This window comes from Marmota monax, unplaced genomic scaffold, assembly GCF_021218885.2.
Source record: "Marmota monax isolate L192 unplaced genomic scaffold, Marmota_monax_Labrador192_F-V1.1 WCK01_AAM20220418_F8-fsc00191, whole genome shotgun sequence".
Lineage (NCBI taxonomy): Eukaryota > Metazoa > Chordata > Mammalia > Rodentia > Sciuridae > Marmota > Marmota monax.
The window spans coordinates 547,611-566,081 of NW_026693537.1; the positions used below are offsets into that span (position 1 = coordinate 547,611).

The 18,471-nt window shown below is 43.3% G+C and overlaps 1 pseudogene; it reads right to left on the bottom strand.

The window, feature by feature from the left end:
* Nucleotides 1-8,736: 8,736 nt before the first annotated feature.
* Nucleotides 8,737-9,880, bottom strand: LOC124102329 (poly(rC)-binding protein 2-like; annotated as a pseudogene).
* Nucleotides 9,881-18,471: the final 8,591 nt, after the last annotated feature.

The following is an 18,471-nucleotide window of genomic DNA, read 5'->3' on the forward strand; positions in this document are numbered from 1 at the left end:
CCAACATTTAGAAGAATCCACAGGTCATAGGGTCTCAATAAATCATATGAAGACCCCAGTGTGCCTACCATCTAGTTTGTCTTATGGAACCCCACATACTTTGCAGATTAGATAGTCTGATAGCCTCAGCTATCTACAAAGAATGGCCTTTTATTGAGGCTCTATTAAATATTGAAAATGCAGGAGAAAGAACAGGTTCAGGGTCCCCTAGGCTGGGGATGTGGCACAGGCATGGTGGAGGTTCCCAGATCTGAAAGGCCCCAGCTTCAGGGAGAGAACTAGAGAAATAGTGACTGGGAGGAAACATTATTTCTACTGGTCTGAGACTGCCCAGGTATTTCAAAGAGTGTTCCTCCAGTAGACTAGGTGCCCTTTTATCTCATACATTTTCTCTCTATAATCTTGAAAAACTATAATCTTGATATTTATCAAAGCAAGACCATGTATGTAGCTTAAAAGAATTAAATAGCCAGGTGTGGTGGCGCACGCCTGTAATCCCAGCAGTTCCAGAGACTGAGGCAGGAGGAGGATTGTGAGTTCAAAGCCAGCCATTGCAAAAGTGAGGTGCTAAGCAACTCAGTGAGACCCTGTCTCTAAATAAAATACAAAATAGGGCTGGGGGATGTGGCTCAGTGCTTGAGTGCCCCTGAGTTCAATTCCTGGTAGACCCCTCCATCCCCCCAAAAAAGAATTAAATAGTACAACAAGGCTATGGACAAAGCTGACTCTTCTCCCAAGTCGTTCCCAACTCTCCAACAAGCCTCCAATTCTCAACTCAGCAGCTGCTTCTCACACTTACCTCCAGGTTACTCGAGCGCATGCTTATACATCTGCTTTTCCATTTTTATACATCTATGCTGATTTGACCAAAGATTAGGATTCAGGTCACAAATTAATACAAACCCTAATCCCAATAACTCTAAAGAACAGTTTTATTGAAGTACTATTTACATATAATAAAATTTATTATTATTTTGGTGGCACTGGATATTGAACCCAGGGGCACTCTATAACTGAGCTACACCCTCATCCCATTTTTTAAAATTTTGAGACAGGGTGTCACTAAATTATGCAGGATGTCCTTGAACTTGTGATCCTCCTGTCAGCCTCCCTAGTAGCTGGGATTTTAGGCATGCACTACTGCACCTGGCAAAATGTTACAATTTGACAAGTTTGGCCCACTGTATACATGGTAATTTTATAAAAATGAAACGTTATAGAACATTTCCATGTCTCTAAAAAGTTCTGTTGTGACTCTTTGTAGTCAGTCCCCTTATTGGAAAAAAAAACTATCCAATAATTGTAAAGTAATATAAAATAATATAAAACTGTAAGTTGCCGAGGCTGGCCTTGAACTTGTGATCTTCCTGTATCGCTGGGATTGCAGGTATGTGCCACTACACTGGCTCTTTTTTCTAGGTTCTTTTTTAGAACTTCTTTCAACTGAGTGTTGTATTTAACAAGTTTTTATTGAGCATCAGCTAATGTACTCGCCCTGGTCATTATCATTGTACTGACTACTCAGCCCTGCAAAAAAATTTTAATTATGTTTCTGAGCACTGGCCAGCTACAAGAACATAGAGAATACTTGGTTATAGAGGCCCAGATCTATTCTGGTGAAGATAAAATACAAAATAAAAATAGAAAAGGCAACTGAAATGGGAATATGGATATTCCATATTATGACAGCATTAACATTTATTATCCTTGATATTGCTGTGATTCATGTGTAACTGGTAAATGTCCTGTTAAGCATGCAGCTCAATGCCAGACCCCTAGAAATGTTCAGTGTGTATAACTGACTTGAAATGGCCCAAATATAATGAAACATTGAAAGCCAATCAAACGAAATTATTGGGCCAGGTGTGGTGGCACACACTTGTAATCCCAGAGGCTTGGGAGGCTGAGGCAGGCAGATCACAGGTTCATAGCCAGCCTCAGCAACTTAGTGAGATCAGTCTCAAAATAAAATATAAAAAGAGATGAGGATGTGGCTCAGTGGTTAAATGCTCCTGGGTTTAATCCCCTGTACCCCCCCCCAAAAAAAGAGGTTGGGGGGCTGGGATTGTGGCTCAGTGGTAGAGTGCTGGCCTCAGTGGTAGAGTGCATGTGCATGAGGCACTGGGTTCCATCCTCAGCACAACATAAATGTAAAATAAATGCATTGTGTCCACCTAAAACTAAGAAATAAATATTTTTTAAAAAAGAGGTTGGGACTATTATTCTGACTTTAATAAAACTGTAGTATGAATAAAATGTCTAAAGTATGAACTAGTTCCACTGCTTGTCTTGCCTAAAAAGTTGAAGTCAGGGCTGGAGTTATGGCTCAGTGGTAAAGCGCTTGCCTAGCATGTGTGAGGCACTGGGTTTGATTCTGCACCTCATATAAATAAATGAATAAAATAAAGGTCCATCAATATCTTTAAAAATTTTAAAAAAACATTGAAATCATTTATTACTTGGTTTGTGTCAGAATAAATTTATGTCTTTTCTGTCCCTCCACTTTGAGAACTTAAATGTTAGTAATAAAGCATAAAGAAAGAACAAACTCATGAGCCAAGAGAACAGAAAGGAGATAATAAACATATTGGAAATATCAACAAATTTCTGGGAGATGGGGAAGTGGATGGAGTGCATTGAGGATGCCTGAAGAATTGAAAAAAAAAAAAGAGAGAACCCTAGAGGGGCTGTGGATCCCACGTCATTTTGCTGAGGGCAGAAGGAGAGGGATGGGAGCGCTGGAAACAGAGCCAATGCTTAAAGGTACTTCTTCAGGTCAGCTGTTACTGGGGATCTTCTCTCTAAGCAGACATTCATCCAAAACATGCATCCTAGAAATGAAAAAAAAAATTTAAATGAAAGAACTTGTCTTAAAAGAAATTGAGTTAATTATTTTCTGAGAACTGAGGCTTCTTCTAGGGTGTTGTTCCCCCAGAATAAAGCACTTTTTATCCTTGCATTTTTAGGGAGTAAGGTGTAAATCCCAGCAACTCAGTAGGATGACGCAGGAGAATTTCAAGTTTGAGGCCAGCTTGAGCAATTAAGGGAAACCTTGTCTCAAAATTAAGAAGGCTGGGGATGTAGCACAGTAGGAAAGTTCCCCTGGGTTCAATTCCAATGCAAAAATAATATCAAAATTTTTAAAGGGCTGGGGACATAGCCCAGTGGTAGAGTACTTGCCTACCTTTTGTGAAACCCTGGGTTCTATCACCAGCAACACACACACACACACACAAGTTAAGCCAGTTGTTTGACACTTGATCTTGATGCTAGAAACTTTTGACCTACAGACAGAGAAAGATAGTTCCATCCCCAGCACCACACACACACACACACACACACACACACACACACGTTAAGCCTGTTGTTTGACACTTGATCTTTTTTTTTTTTTAAAGGTTTTTTATTTTTAAGAGAGAGTGGGGGAGAGAGAGAGAGAGAGAGAGAGAGAGAGAATTTTTTAATATTTATTTTTTAGTTCTCGGCGGACACAACATCTTTGTTTGTATGTGGTGCTGAGGATCGAACCCGGGCCGCACGCACGCCAGGCGAGCACGCTACCGCTTGAGCCACATCCCCAGCCCTGATACTTGATCTTGATGCTCGAAAATTTTGACTTACATACAGAGAAAGATAGCTCTTGGCTGTTATGTGATTGCAGTGGGCTATTTACATAACCCAGTAACTTAATTCCAACTTTTATAATTAACTTAAAACACAGAAGACCCCATAAAAGTAACAGCACAGGGCATAACTGTCGTTAAAGGTCAGGGTAAAACTGGTAAAGGTAAGAAGTGAAGAGCATTTGGGCAGTGTCGACAGGTCTTTGTATTTTGCTGCTGTTGACATGTTGGTGGATCCTGAGGGATCCTGATGATCCTCCACTTAGGGGAGTGCTTTCCTGTTTGCTCATAAGTACGCTTTATTCAGGAGCTGGGTAAATGGAGAAGACTGAGCTCAGAGAGGCAAGTTAGAAGATACTTCTGACCTGGACGGTACAGTAGAGTGGGGAGCGAGGGCAGCTAAAGCATTACCAGGATGAAAGCCACCTTGGTTCCAGACGTCACTTTAACAGCAAGTTCTTGCTCTTGTCACCCTTCCCCCGCCACCGAGTCCACCAGCAGGACCTGGTGTCAGGGCTTGGTTGGAAGGTAGATGTTCTGTCTTGGTCCTTTCGAGCTCATGAGATGAGTAAAGGAAGGTCATTTAAAAACCAGGAGGACTGAGGGGGGAACAGAGTGAAAATTAAACAATTGCCTCTTGTGATTGAGGCAAAAAAGAATGGGATGAATCTTAAAACCAGAACCATCTCCCAAGTTTTCATTCTCATGTTCAAAACAAAAAGAATAACCTTCCAGTTTCTGACCAGAATCCACCCCTCAAAATGAAAGTATTGTCCTGTGACAAGAAGAGAAGTCTCCTGGCCTTGGGGCATTTAGTGGGCTACTCCCTCATCTCACAAATATTTAAAGAGAGGCCACCTCTGCAGCAGTTCTTCTTGGCTAGGAGAGGTGACACGTACCCTATGGGATTCTTTTAGCAGCTATCTTTTGTGCTGCTAAGAAAAATTATTGTGGAAATCGAAGCATCTTCTGCTATGCCTTGGGGTTTTAACTTGTCACAAGAAGCTGAGTTTATTTTCGTATAAAATAAATACAAACTGTGTGTAGTGGCTCACACCTGTAACCCAGCAGCTCGGGAGGCTGAAGCAGGAGGATTGCAAGTTCAAAGCCAGCCTCAGCAACTTACCAAGGCCTAAGCAACTTAGCAAGACACTGTCTCAAAATTTAAAAATAAATAAATACAAAGAGCTGGGGATGTGGCTCGGGAGTTGAATGCCCCTGGGTTCAATCCCTGGTACCAATAAACAAAGAAACAAATAAATATTTGGATGGTATTTTGAAGTAGGAGAGAAGAGGCTTGGGCACCTGAGAAAATTTCAGGAAGCAGGTTTATTGACTGCAGCCTCTGAACCCTATAGTCAATAATCTGACTTCCTGAAAATTCCTCAGGTGTCAGGCCTCTTCTGTCTTACCTCAGTTTGAGGTCTTACACTTAGGTCTTTATCCATGTTTAATTGATTTTTGTACAGGATAAGAGGGATCAAGTTTCAGCCTTCTCATGTGGCTATCCAGTTCTCCAGCATTGTTTGTTGAAGAGGCTGTCCTTTCTTCAGTGTTTCTGACACTTTTGTTATAGCAAATCAGTTGACTATAGACCACAGGGATCTATATTCTGTTTGTGGGATCTATATTCTGTTCCATTGGTATAAATGTCCATTTTCATGTTAATACCATGCTGTTTTGGTTACCAGGCCTCTGTAGTATATCATTATATTTTTTATTTATATATTTCTTCTTCTTCTTCTTCTTCTTCTTCTTATTATTATTATTATTATTATCATCATCATCATTATCATCATCATCATCATCATCAGTGGGGTACTGGGGGTTGAACTCAGGGATTTAACCACTAAGCCACATCCCCAGCCCTTTTTATTTTTTTTTTGTTTTGAGATAGGGCCTTGCTAAATTGCTGAGGTTGGCTTTGAACTTGGGATCCTCCTGCCTCAGCCTCCCAAGGCGATGGTATTACAGGCCTGTGCCACCGCACCTGGCTATGTTCTCTTTCAAGATAGACATTTACTGCTCTGGAATTCCCTTTTACTGCTTCTGTGTATCCCACATGTTTTGGTATGTTGTACTTCCATTTTCATTTGTTTTGAGGGATTTAAACATTTCCCCTCCGACTTCCTCAATGATCCACTGTTCATTCAAAAATATGTGGGTTAGCCTTTATGAAGTTGTAAAATTTCTTTTGTGGTTGACTTCTAGTTTGTTGTTGAGACTTTCAACTGAATTTTTTATTTGTTTTATTGTACACTTTGTTCCCAAGATTTGTTATTGATTCTTTTTCAAAAATGATATCTTTCTGCTGAATTTCTCATTCATATCCTGTGTTGTCTTCCAAACTTCACTTAACTATTTATCTGCATTCTCTTGGATTTCTTTGGGATGTTTTATAATCAATCTTTTAGTTCCTTATTGGGCATTTTGTCCATGTCAGTTTTGGGGGGTTCTGTTGTTTTGGAGGCATCATATAAAATTTTTTAAAAATAATTTTTGTGCTCCTATATTGAGATAGATGCATCTGATGGGTTGGATATTGCTACAACTTTTATGGGGTAGTCTTAGTAAGCAGCTATTTCCTGGAGAGTGTCTGGGGGTGTCAGATTGTTATGTAATGTTGACTTTGATCCTAGCTGGCCTCTATTGTATAGTCTCCTCTTGCTTCTTTGTCTGTGATTAATGACTTTAGGCATTAATGGTGGAGTCAGAGATCGACTGTCTCTGTGGGTCATGCAAGCACAGGGCCACTCTGGGAGTTCGGGCAGGTGTGGAGTAGCCATCAATGGGTGCAGGAAGCTCATTGTCCACCTCCTCCTACAGTGTGAGTGGTGGCCCCTGTGAGAGAACAGGACCTTCCTGGGGCACTGTTGATGCTAGCTCTACTATTAGCAAGAGCCTCTGGCATGACATGCTTCAACCAGTCAATGATGTGAGCCCAGGTGCTGCATGGGGAGAGGCAGTGGCAGGGACTGCATCATCCTCCCCACTGCTGCTCACATCCAGCAGTGACAGCAGTGCATGCCCTGACGTGGTGCAGGGGCTGCGTGGTTGTGGGAACTGTGTGAGTGAAGTGGCAGCAGGAACCTTGGTGTTCTTCTCTGCCACTTTGGTGACAGTGCCTACTTGGTAGCAGGACCCCAGCTATGGTCAGCAAATTTTCTTTTGGGGGCTCTCTTTGGCCACGTGTGCCAGAAGCAAGGTAACAGCAACAGGGCAGCAGTTAAGACCACAGTGTTCCCTCCCACTGTCTTTAACAGGCCCCTGAGCATAGTGCAGTGGGGAGGGGCTGTGGGAACCTCATGAAAAACTGCTTCCAGTTCTGGCACTGATGTGAGTCCACACGTGGCTGGCCATGCACATGGTGTCACGTGGCAAGTGTCCTAATCTCCTGGTTCTCAAGAGCAGTACCCTCTGTTCTTCTCTCAAGTAAGCTTGGGTCACAGTGAGTCATAAGGGCCAAGCTCGGTTTGCAAAGCAGCTGCCTCCCAAGCCAATGCAGTGGAAAGTCTGTGGGGGTCCCAGAGACGGGACTACACAGCAGTTTCTGTCCTCTAGAGTAGTGAAAATTTAGATGGTATCTCCCCTCTCCAGATGGCTCCTGGCTACAGCTCTACAGATGTTTGCAGGCAGTGGATGTGAGATCCTTTTCCAAAGCAAGGCTACTGCACAGATTTCAAGTTAGTTTCTAAGACCGCTGCAAGCTGGTGAGGGTTGTGAAACTTTCCAGTAGCTCCGATGGCTAGCATCTGCACAGATCTGCACTGCTGGAAGTTGCTGGGGCTCTCTCTTTCACCCTTACTCTTGCAGAAGGGAGAATCCTCCTTCCTCACCTATGAATCAGTGTAGTAAATATTAGTATTTTGTTTCTCTTCTTACACTATTGTCCCAGGTTTTGGAATCTTACAGGGTGCCAGTGTTTCTCTTGCTGATTTCCAGTGTTCTGGCATGGTTACTCATCTCAAAACTTTGCTACACACCTGTTATTTTGGTTCTTCTTTGTGGAGGAGGTGATATGTGCTGGGAATTCCTATTCGGCCATCTAGAATCTTCTTGAAGACTTTTTTAAACTCTGAAAAGAATATGCCATGTATGATGCCTTTAAATAACAAAGCCAGAATTCACTACAATAAATACAACTTTAATGTAAGTTTTTTCAAGAAAAGAGAGGCTGGTAGGTAATTCCTATTAGTTCCTATTATTCCTGAATTGGCAGGGTTCAGGCTCAGGGAAAAAAGGAGGCTTGATAAAGTTTCCAGAGTGCGTCAATCATCAGGCTGAGAACAAAATAAATCATAGCCACTGTTTAAACAGACATGCCAGCATTCAGGTTTATGTGACACTCTTCAGTAATCTAAGGACTATAGATGGTGAGTGAAAATGTTGCTAAACTGACACAAGTCACCTCAATTCTATGAAAAAAAAATTATTTTTTTACTATATTCTAATATTTCTGAAATATGGAGATACATCTCCTTATTTATGTATATATTTAATCTAGTGTTCTTTCTTTTTTAAAAGTTCCCATAAAAACTGTTATTAAATCAGTGACTCATTTTACCATAATGGCACCTAGGTATTAAGAAATCTGAGTAATCTCAGTTCTCAGGAGCTGAGAAGCCCATCCCACTTAGAATGAATGCAATGCTGAGTGCAATTCTTCTCCCTTGGGGCTTGAGGAGCCCCAAGCACTGTGTGACAGGTAGAGCCCAGGCGTACCTTAGGTTCACCTGCTTGGGTGGCAGTGTGCCCTGGAGTTTGTCCTACCTGCTTTGTGGCAGTCCAATTTCCTGATGTTTCTGGATCCAGGGAGTCCTTAAGGTGGGTGAGGAAGATGTGTCTGTTGGCAGCTCCCAGAGCACCTCTCTGGCTGCCACTGTGCTGCTCTGCTCTGTGCCATCGGCGCCCACTCACTGATGCTGCCTCCACCAGTCTGCTCCAGCACCCCCGAGGCCCTGTCCACACCTCTGCATCCTTCATTGGCCTGTGAGAACTCGTTACAGTCCAGGGATTCTCACCTGCCTGAACTCTGAAGTTGCTGGGTTAACATCCTCACTACTTGCGCTTTTTTTTTTTTTGAGAAAGGAATTAAAATGCTTTAATTAAAAAATCACAAGTGGATGATAAAGAACATAGAAACTGAAAATTTACAAAATGCGTCATGGATCATGGACAGTGCGGAACAGCAGAAAGGAATGATGGATGAATCTGCATTGTTCTGGCTGCTCCTCCTGCCACCTGTCTCCAAGGAAAGCCTGACGTTGATTAGGTACTGAGCCAGGCTAATGCTGGCAGCAGATCCAGTGATGGTAGCCTGCCTATCAGTAGATCCTTCCACTGGGTTTAAAATTTCGATCTGCGCCCCAGACATTTGATGGATCTCATTGATTTTGGCGCCTCTATGCCCAATTATACAGCCAGTCAAGTCATTTGGAACAGTGAGTTCCTGAGAAATAGTCTGAGCAGATGCTTCAAACCTGCACTGAATCCAGTATTGCCATGTGTCATAAGAAAATGAGACTGATGCAACTTGGTCAAATCTGGCTGTAGAGTGGCCTACTGTCCTTGAATGGCATAGGCCTCTAGAGGTGGTCCCTCTAGGTCAGGGTTTAGGCACATGAATGGGGTGGTTTGGGGAAAGCTCGCACTGTCATGCCTGTGTCCTGACCACTTGCAAAGATGATTGGAGACCTTGATGGCTTGGGTCTATACGGGATGGTCACGCCTTCCGGGGGAACCCCAACATGACCACGTGGATCTGTTTGACATACTCAGTGATGGATTGGGGAGTGATGGCCTACTCAGGTGAATTGGGGAGAATTTCCCCTGCTACTTGGATTTGAGCACCTGTACGCTCTGTATTTCTTAATCTTGCAACCATCTTTTCCAATGAGAAAGTCACACTGACTAGCAGGCACCACCAGCCTCAGAGTGACCAGGGGTCTACTGGCAGCTGTGCTATTGGTCATACAGCTGTCCTCTTCCAGTTTGTCAATGATCATAGCAAAGGCTTTGAAGATGGTATTAGCGGGCTCAGTCAAAGTGATGATTCCCTCAGGACAATTCCCTTCTGAGATGTCCATACGTGCACTACTCTCCTCCCGCATCTTCTTAACTGATCCTCCTTTCTTTCCAAGGATACTGCCAACTTCCTTTCCATGCATAAGTAGCTGGATGACACAGGTGAGAGTGACATTTAGTCCACTTTTAATTACACCAGTGTCCATGTCGAGGATTGTTATGGGGAGCTGTATTTTGAGTGTTCCAGTCTTTGATCACTGGTGGGGGTGAAAGTCAAAAACTGCAGGCACTACATGATGAAGGGGGAAAGGGGGAGCAGAGGGGAAGAGAAAGGCAGGGAGATTGGAACCGAACAATGGGGGCAGGCCAGAGGGTGAGTGCCTTCCCACCCCCTGAGGTCAGAGTGCAGAGGGGAAAGGGGGTGAAGGGATGGAGGAGAAAGAGAAAGGGGAAAAGCAACCCAGAGCAGGTGGAGGGCGGCTGGGCGGGAGGGGGTACAGCTGCAGCTGCTGCCTCTGCTGGCCTCCCCTCACCACTTGCTCTTGATCACCAGTTCATCTCTCCTAGAATAGGGCAGGCCCCCTCCTTCTCACACACAGCCCTTCCCAGGTAAGCTCCACTGTAGAGGTGTTCAGGACCGGGTCACAGCCACTCTGGGATGGAAGGCCAGGTTGGTGGGAGGAATGGTGGCTGGGATATTCTATCTTTTGAAGACCCAGGTCTTGAGTCTGGCCATTTTGCCTATTCCTTAGTAGTCACCAAGCTTTGTCCCTCAGATCTCCATTCTCCTCCCTACAGCTTCACTTACAACCAACCTTCCTAACCTCCTCAAGTCCCTAAGCATATCTGTACACACCTGTATCCCAGCCAGGGATGAAAGTTCTAGTTCACTCTCATAGAACGCCTCACCCCAAGAGTTTCAAAAAGCTGAAGAAAGATGGACCACCACTTTACAGGTGGAAGAAACTTTGGGACAAACTGCTCAAGTGACCAAACATACCTGACATCCAAGCAGGTGAGCCTAAGCCATACCTGGATTATATCTGTCACCCAGTGCTTAGGGACCTGAGAGATAGAACTGGGCTCTTAGCTTCCAGCAATATTTGTTGAGCCTCCAACATTAGGGTGTGGCAAAGCCCTCTCAGCAATACTTAGAAGAATTTTTCAAATTTCATTGTTTCCCCAACATTCCAAGAAACACACAAACACTTTGGCATTACAGTTGTCATTCTGTCTCTAACATCCATTTTAATCATAGTAGTAGTTTCTATTGGTCCTCTGATAGCAAAAGCTTAGGATAGAGACATAGCCCTATGAACTAAGGTGAATTCTGGGCCTAAGCTGGAGGCCATGGCCCATGCCTGTAATCCCAGCTATGTGGGAGACTGAGGCAAGAGGATAACAAGTTTGAGACTGGTCTGGGCAACTTAGGAGAGAACTTGTCTCAAGATAAAAAGGGTTAGGGATGTAGCTCAGTGGTATAATGCTTGCCTAGCATTCTTGAGCCCTGGGTTCAATCCCCAGTACTGGGAAGAAAATAAAAAATCTGCACCTGAATGTGCTGAATATGGAAACATACCCTGGATGAACAGAGCTTAAAAAGCTGACTTTAAAACTGGGCTCGGTGTTGCATGCCTGTAATCCCAGGGTTTGGAGCCTAAGGCAGGAGGATCAAGAGTTCAAACCCAGCCTCAGCAAAAGTGAGGCATTAAGCAACTCAATGAGACCCTGTTTCTAAATAAAATACAAATGTGTGTGTGTATGTGTGTGTGTGTGTGACCGGGAATGTGGCTCAGTAGCCGTGTGCCCCTGAATTCAATCTGTGGTAACCCCTTCCCCCTAACAAAGTGACAACCTCCTTTAGAGATATTTGTCATTTCCCAGAAGTCATCAAACCTTGGCACTGTCTGCATCATGAAGTAATTGTATTATAAGCAAAACACTCTTTAAAACTGTCTCTCCCTCTGGCTTCTTTGGTTGAGTCACATTAGCACAACATTGATGAAATGCAAACACTGGGCAGCTGCTTTGGGCTAATGACCCTGAAAGATATTGCCAAGAAGCCTGCAAAATACTTACCAGGAAGACTGAGATCTCTAACCTCATCTCACAAAATAAAGCAGGTGGGGTGATGACAAATCAGGTGAAAGGAGCAGATAAGGATTGGGAGTGGAGCCCAGATCTGGCCACCCACTCAGGAGTTGTGTTATCATCTCAATGAAGCAGAAATGGATGGGACCAAGTGCCGGAAGACATTGAAGAGAAGGGAGAAAAACTCTTTCCTCTATCCTCAAGTTCTGTAACTTGGGCCCTGGAAATTAAACTGACGAAATAAATATTAACAGGGGGGAAAAAAAGAAGGTACATATGGCACACTTCAAGGAAATGAAATGAAATGGAACCCCAAAGAGTTGGTCAGAACTGGAGGCCTATATACCATTTTAACAAAGGGAGATAAATTTGTGGAAAAGTGACAAGGCAAAGAAACAGGGTTTTGAGCTTCTGGGAGCAGTACATTGTAAGAGGGTAAATATTTGAGGGAAGCTAAAGGAAGATAAGAGTGATGTTACTAAGGTTTGCTGTATAGACATCCCTAGTAACTAAGGGTCATTCTTCCCTTCTTAGAAGAAGAGAGGGAAAGGAGAATCCTTCACAAAGGGATTTGTATGCCCTGTTTTTAAGCAAATAAGGGACAGGAAGAGTGCTTTTTTTCTGTAGTCTGCTTTTTCATAGTTGCCTTCAGCTCAAAATAATCCTTTTGCCAAAGTGGCATATCCTGATCCCCTTCAATTTTGTATAATGCATCCATAGTCTCTTTTCTGCTAGATGGAAACAATTTGAGGGCAGGGACCAGTTAGCTGTCTTGCTCAGCATTTGATCTCTAGTACCTAGTGCAGTGCCTGACTTATTTGTTTGAAATGCAAATTAATGGATGGTTGTTTTTTAACTTTGAGCCTTAGTTTTCTTATCTTTAAAGTGAGATAATGGGGCTGGGATGTGGCTCAAGCGGTAGCGCGCTCGCCTGGCATGCGTGCGGCCCGGGTTCGATCCTCAGCACCACATACAAAGATGTTGTGTCCGCCAAATACTAAAAAATAAATATTAAAAAATTCTCTCTCTCTCTACCTCTATCTCTCTCACTCTCTCTTTAAAAAAAATAAATAAAAATAAAGTGAGATAATGGATCTTATCTTAGCATCTGAATAGATCCCCTTCTACATTGACTTACTCTCCAGCAGAGCTTTTCATAGTGGCTCTGAGAATGAAACTGGACAATTTCTTGTTTTGAAAGAAATAGTACAAGGGTAGAAATGCCTTTTCTTTTTAATTTTCTCTTCTTAATTAGCATGTAATAATTGTGTTAGCACACAAGGACCAGGCCAGATGCAAACTTCGCAGATCATCTCAGCTTTTTATTCAGGATCAAAGTTTCATGCAGGAACAGGGTGATGCCTCTGATGGACCCACTTTCCTGGTAGAAAATGAGCCACTGGCCAAAGGGGAAATTTGTGCTTATATAGGTTATACTGAGAGGTAACCTAATTATTGCCAGAGCATGTCTAATGGATGGTCTGGGGTCAGTGGTCAGTGGACCAGACTGAGGATCTGGCATCAGTGGTCAGTATTTATCTCTTTCCCTCTGGGGTCTCATTATACTATCACTGAGAAAGGATTTATTTTGGGAAGGGTCAATACTTTGGCTTCTTCCCAGAGACTGCCTGTCTAGGCTTGGATGCTTATTTCCTCCCCAGGGCTTGTCTTGTCACTGGAAAGAATGTATTGGAAAAGGATCGATGTTATCAATCAATAGCTTTATTTTTTACTCACTTTTCCCAGGCCGCAGTATTCTGATGTTTTTCATTTTCCATATCCAACAAATTGTACCCATTTGTAGGGTACAGTGTGACAATTTTACATATATACAATGTATTAAACATGTCTTTTCTTGACTTGATTGGTAGCCCTTCTTCATTTGAGTGAGGAAATATGGCAAGCTTTGGCAGAGTAGATCAAGACATATCACAGCAAATTATCAATGAGCCTTTTCTCATTTTGTCCACTCCCTGACCACTGTTTTCCAGGGAGTTTGAAATGTGTGGATGTACATACAGGCACATCCCACTCATCTTCCTTCTGCTGAGGAAATTGTACCATGGCTGGAGCAGCAAATGTCACACTCCAAATGCTGCATTCACAGAGGCAGGAAGGATAAGACATATCAGAGGCACAGCTTTGAAAGGTGTGGGAGGCCATCCTCGCATGTGATTTGAGTTACCTTTGAGAGGCGCTTAGACACAGCTGTGTTAAAAGCCTTCCCCACCCTTTCCCAGGTCCAAGGGCTTGTCCGTGCAGAGGCGTGCCTGGCCACTGACCTGAAGATCCAATCATCGTCCTTGACCTTGGGATGCTGCCCCCTTAACCTTCATTGGATGGGATTTTCCCTGGAATTTTTTGTTCCCCAATAAAAGCTCACTTCCTGGCGTGCTCTCCCTCTCTCACTAGTCTCTTCTGTAAACCTCGCCACCGCATTAGGTGGCTGGAGGCGGGAGCTAGGAGAAGCTGTCTCAGAGCTGGTTATTTAAGGTAATGAGAGTCTGTCTCTTTAATTTAAAACTCCCTAGTAATTTCTTATGAACCAAACCTTCTTTCATGAAGCTCGCACTGGTCACGTGGCAGAGAAAGGGAGTTTTCAAAAAATGTGGTCTTGAGACATCTCGTTGATGTTTTCAGAACACTTCAAATGGTAGTGGCAGATCTGCTGCTCAGTGGGGAAAAGTTCTTAGAGTTGGATTTAGCTGTCCTGGATCTCATCTAGAGCTGGCCCATGCCTTGTCCTAGTGAAGCCGGAATTAGACAGGCAGTCAGTCTAGATAGGTAAATCAAGTCAGGTCGGATCAAGGAGACCAATTTTGAGTGAGTCCAGCAAGTTAGAGACTGTCCCCTGAGGGATTGAAATGTTAATTCCTTCAGAGCCCTTCCTCTATCCTTATCAAACACCTCCCCCTGCTTCAACCTGTTGCCAAGGTAACCGGTCCCAGGAATTGCCCCTCCCTACAGGGAGTTATAAAGTTGTTAATTAATGTGTCCTGGGCTGCTCCATCCTGCCCTTCCCCCTTCTGACCACCTGTTTCCTACCTTTTGGCCAACCCACTGAGCATTCCTGGGCCTAGTTATGTAGGCTGGAAGGAGAAAGATAAGGGGAAGAGGGCAGGAGAACAAAGGAAGCCTAGGACACATAAAAAGGTAGAACACCTCGCTTCTTGGGATACCATGATACCAGCTATGGCCCCCTTCTTCCTCCCGGGAGAAGTCCATGTTACACTTTTTGAATAAGCCCTGCTTTATATGCTTGCCTTAGGTGCTTCTCTAATGTTCAAACTTCAACATGTGAGGGAGCAGGACTTGTCACCGATAACTGGTGGAACATTATTGAAAGCCACACTTCTCTGGGCCTCAGTTTCCCTCTTTAATTGCCGCAGTCCGGCTGCAGCAGAATAACCGGGGGGTGACGAATAACTTGTGTACGTTGATACAGCAGGAGTGGGAGCCGTTTATTGCAGGACAGGAGCAGTATTTATACAAAATTCCACAGAGCTTATCTAATTAGCATAAACTAGATACATCAGTCAACCAATAAGGAATCTCTACACTTAATGGCTCGCTTTTGTTACTTCTCAAACCACTCCCTCTGGCATTTTGCCAGGCACCATCCAGACTTGTTTACGAACTCTAACATTCCCCTGGCAAAATGCCAGGTGTTATTTTTGACTTGTTTACAGACTCTAATATTTAATCTAAATGTCTCTAGGTCCTCTGTTTAAAAAAAAAAAAAAAAAAAACCAACTTTTTTATTTGTCCCTAGGGCCTCTCTTGACACTGACATTTTAGGATGGTAATGGCAGCACTAATCTGGATTTGCCAGATCTAGGTGCCATTTCTTCAGGGCATCTTCACCTGTTTCCAGGCATCTGGGCTGCTTTTGGTGGTGGTAAGAAAATGGTAAGATGGGGCTGGATCTTGCTTTAGAACCTCTGGCCATAGAGGCAGGCCTGGTATTGGATATTTCTGGATCAGCCAAAGGACAGAGAATGGAAGCTGGTAGACATGACCAAACTCAAATGTGTGCAAACCTACCTGAAGGAAGACTTGATGTATGAGATGATGCCTACAACCATGGGTACTAAGCTGCTGGGACTGTGCTCAGGCCAATGCCTGCCTGGTGATACTGCCTTGTAAAAAACTCTGAGCTCATAACCTACATTAAGACCCCTAGGAATGGAGGCATAGAGGTTGAGCAGTGCTGATGGAGCCCAGGAAATCATGGCTGTGCTAGGCAGAATAAGAGTCCTGAAGAGATGTTCATGTCCTAACCCCTAGAGCCTGTGACATAACCACATGTGGCAAAAGGGTCATTTGTAGATTGACTAAGTTGTGGATTTTACAGTAGGGAAAAACACCATGGATTATTCAAGTGGACCCAAATAAATTGCATGGGAAAGGGGAAACTTTCTCAGCTGTGGTTAGATAGGTAGCTCCGATTAGGCAAATATGGCCAGAGAATCAACATTGCTGGCATTGCAGATGGACGAGGGGGCTATGAGCCAAGGAATGCAGGCAGCCTCTTGAAACTGGAAGGGGAAAGGATTCTCTCCTAGAGCCTCCAGAAAGGAACATACCTTGCAGACACCTAGATCGTAGCCCATCCAGAGTCATGTAAAACTCTGACTTTGAAAAGTACACAATGATCAATTTGAGTTGCTTTAAGTCATTAAGTTTGTGGTAATTTGTTGTAGCAGCAATAAAAAACTAAAAGAATGACTGAGAATGAAATTAACCAGGAGACAAGGATTATTGCCAAGGAATTTTCATGAAGAATATTGAAACTTTGGGCTGGAAATTACCTTTAACATTTCTTTTCGAAAATTTTTATCAACACATGTTAATTGTGTATCTTGATGAATTTGGTATATTTCGATACATACACAGAGTGTGCATTGGTCATATCCAATCACCCCTTTCCACCCCTCTTTCCCTAATCTTCTCAGTCCCTATTGGTCACTATGCTATTTTCAGGTTGACATTTTCAGTTTCCATATATGAAACAGAACATGCAGTACTTGTCTTTCTGTGTCTGGCTTAATTCACTTAACATAATGTCTTCCATTTCCATTCATTGTATTGCAAATGACAGGATTTCTTCTTCATTTTTATTCTAATTAGTATATATGACAGTAGAATGTATTTTGACACATCTTACATAAATGGAGTATAACTTCTCATTCTTCTGGTTGTACATTATGTGGTAGAGAGGAGGCCATGGACGCCTTCCCTTCACTGTGAAGGTTAACTGTGATGGTCTGGATTGTAAGTAAGAACATATTTAGGGCTGGGGATGTGGCTCAAGCGGTATCGCGCTCGCCTGGCATGCATGCGGCCTGGGTTCGATCCTCAGCACCACATACAAACAAAGATGTTGTGTCTGCCGAAAACTAAAAAATAAATATTAAAAAAAAAAGTAAGAACATATTTATTGAACATCTGTTAGAATCATGCTCTGCACTAGGTGCTCTGAGTTCTTGCACTCTGATTCAATTTATGATACACCACAGCACACAGCTCTCTGCATATCACAGGGCTCCAAAGAGATCCTCCTCTAGATCACATGGAGATGCAGCACCAATGGGGTGCGAAGAAGAAACAGGCAGGAGAGGAAACCTTGCTTCTAGCCTTACTCTCACACTTTAAGAAGGTACAAATCATAAGGCAAGGGGACGATCTCTCTTGGTAATTGTCCACATTAACTTGGGATTGTAGGTCCAAGCACAGTAGAAATCAGACATTAATCAGACTAAAATCAGGAGCAACTAATGAAGCCAGAATTAGATAAGCAGTCAGTATAGACAGGTAAATCGAGTCAGGTCGGATCAAGGAGGCCAATTTGAGTGAGTCCAGAAAGTTGGAGAGGGATTGAAATGCTAATGCCTTCACAGCCCTTCCTCTACCCTTATCAAGATAACCAGCCCTTACTCCAACAGGTTACCTGTTGTTAAGGTAACCTGTCCCAGGTATTGTCCCTCCTTTTAGAGAGTTGTTAATTATGCCCCCTTCCTACTCAGATCTCCTTGGCCCCTCTGGCTCATCTGCTTCTCACCTTTTGGCCATCCCACCAGCATCTCCTGGGCCTTGTCAGGAAGGAGAGAGATGGGGAAGAGCAGGAGAACAAAGGAAGCCTGGGACATATACAAAGGCAAAACACCCTCACTTCTTGGGATACCAGCATACCAGCTATGGCCCCCTTCTCCCTCTCCAGGAGAAGTCTGTTACCCCTTTTTAAATAAGCCCTGATTTACATGCTTGCCTCCGCATGCTTCTCTAATGTTATACTTCATTATGCGAGGAAGAAGAACTCCTCACTGGTGGTATCAATATGAGAAAAGTAGAAATTGATATGGATTTAGCTATTTTTCAAGCTGTTGATAATTACTGATACCAAAACCTCTGTTAGTCAAATGCAGAAGTTGGTGGCATTCTGCAGGTCTTCAGAACCCACTGCCGTGCCATGGGGGAACTTGCTACAAAGTGGTTTCACAGGAAAGTATGGAAATTAGTAGAATCTAGTGACAGTCACTTTAGAAGAAAAGAAATGGCAAAACCAGAATAAACTTCAAGTTAAATCTGATGAAAAGCTGACTGTAGGGCAATGGCCTTATATAGTAACTATTCATCCCAATTTCCCCACGAGTCTTGTATATGGTTGTTGTCCCATGAAATTATAAATAAAGTGCCATTCTTCCCACTAAAAAATATTCTGCTTTTGACAGTA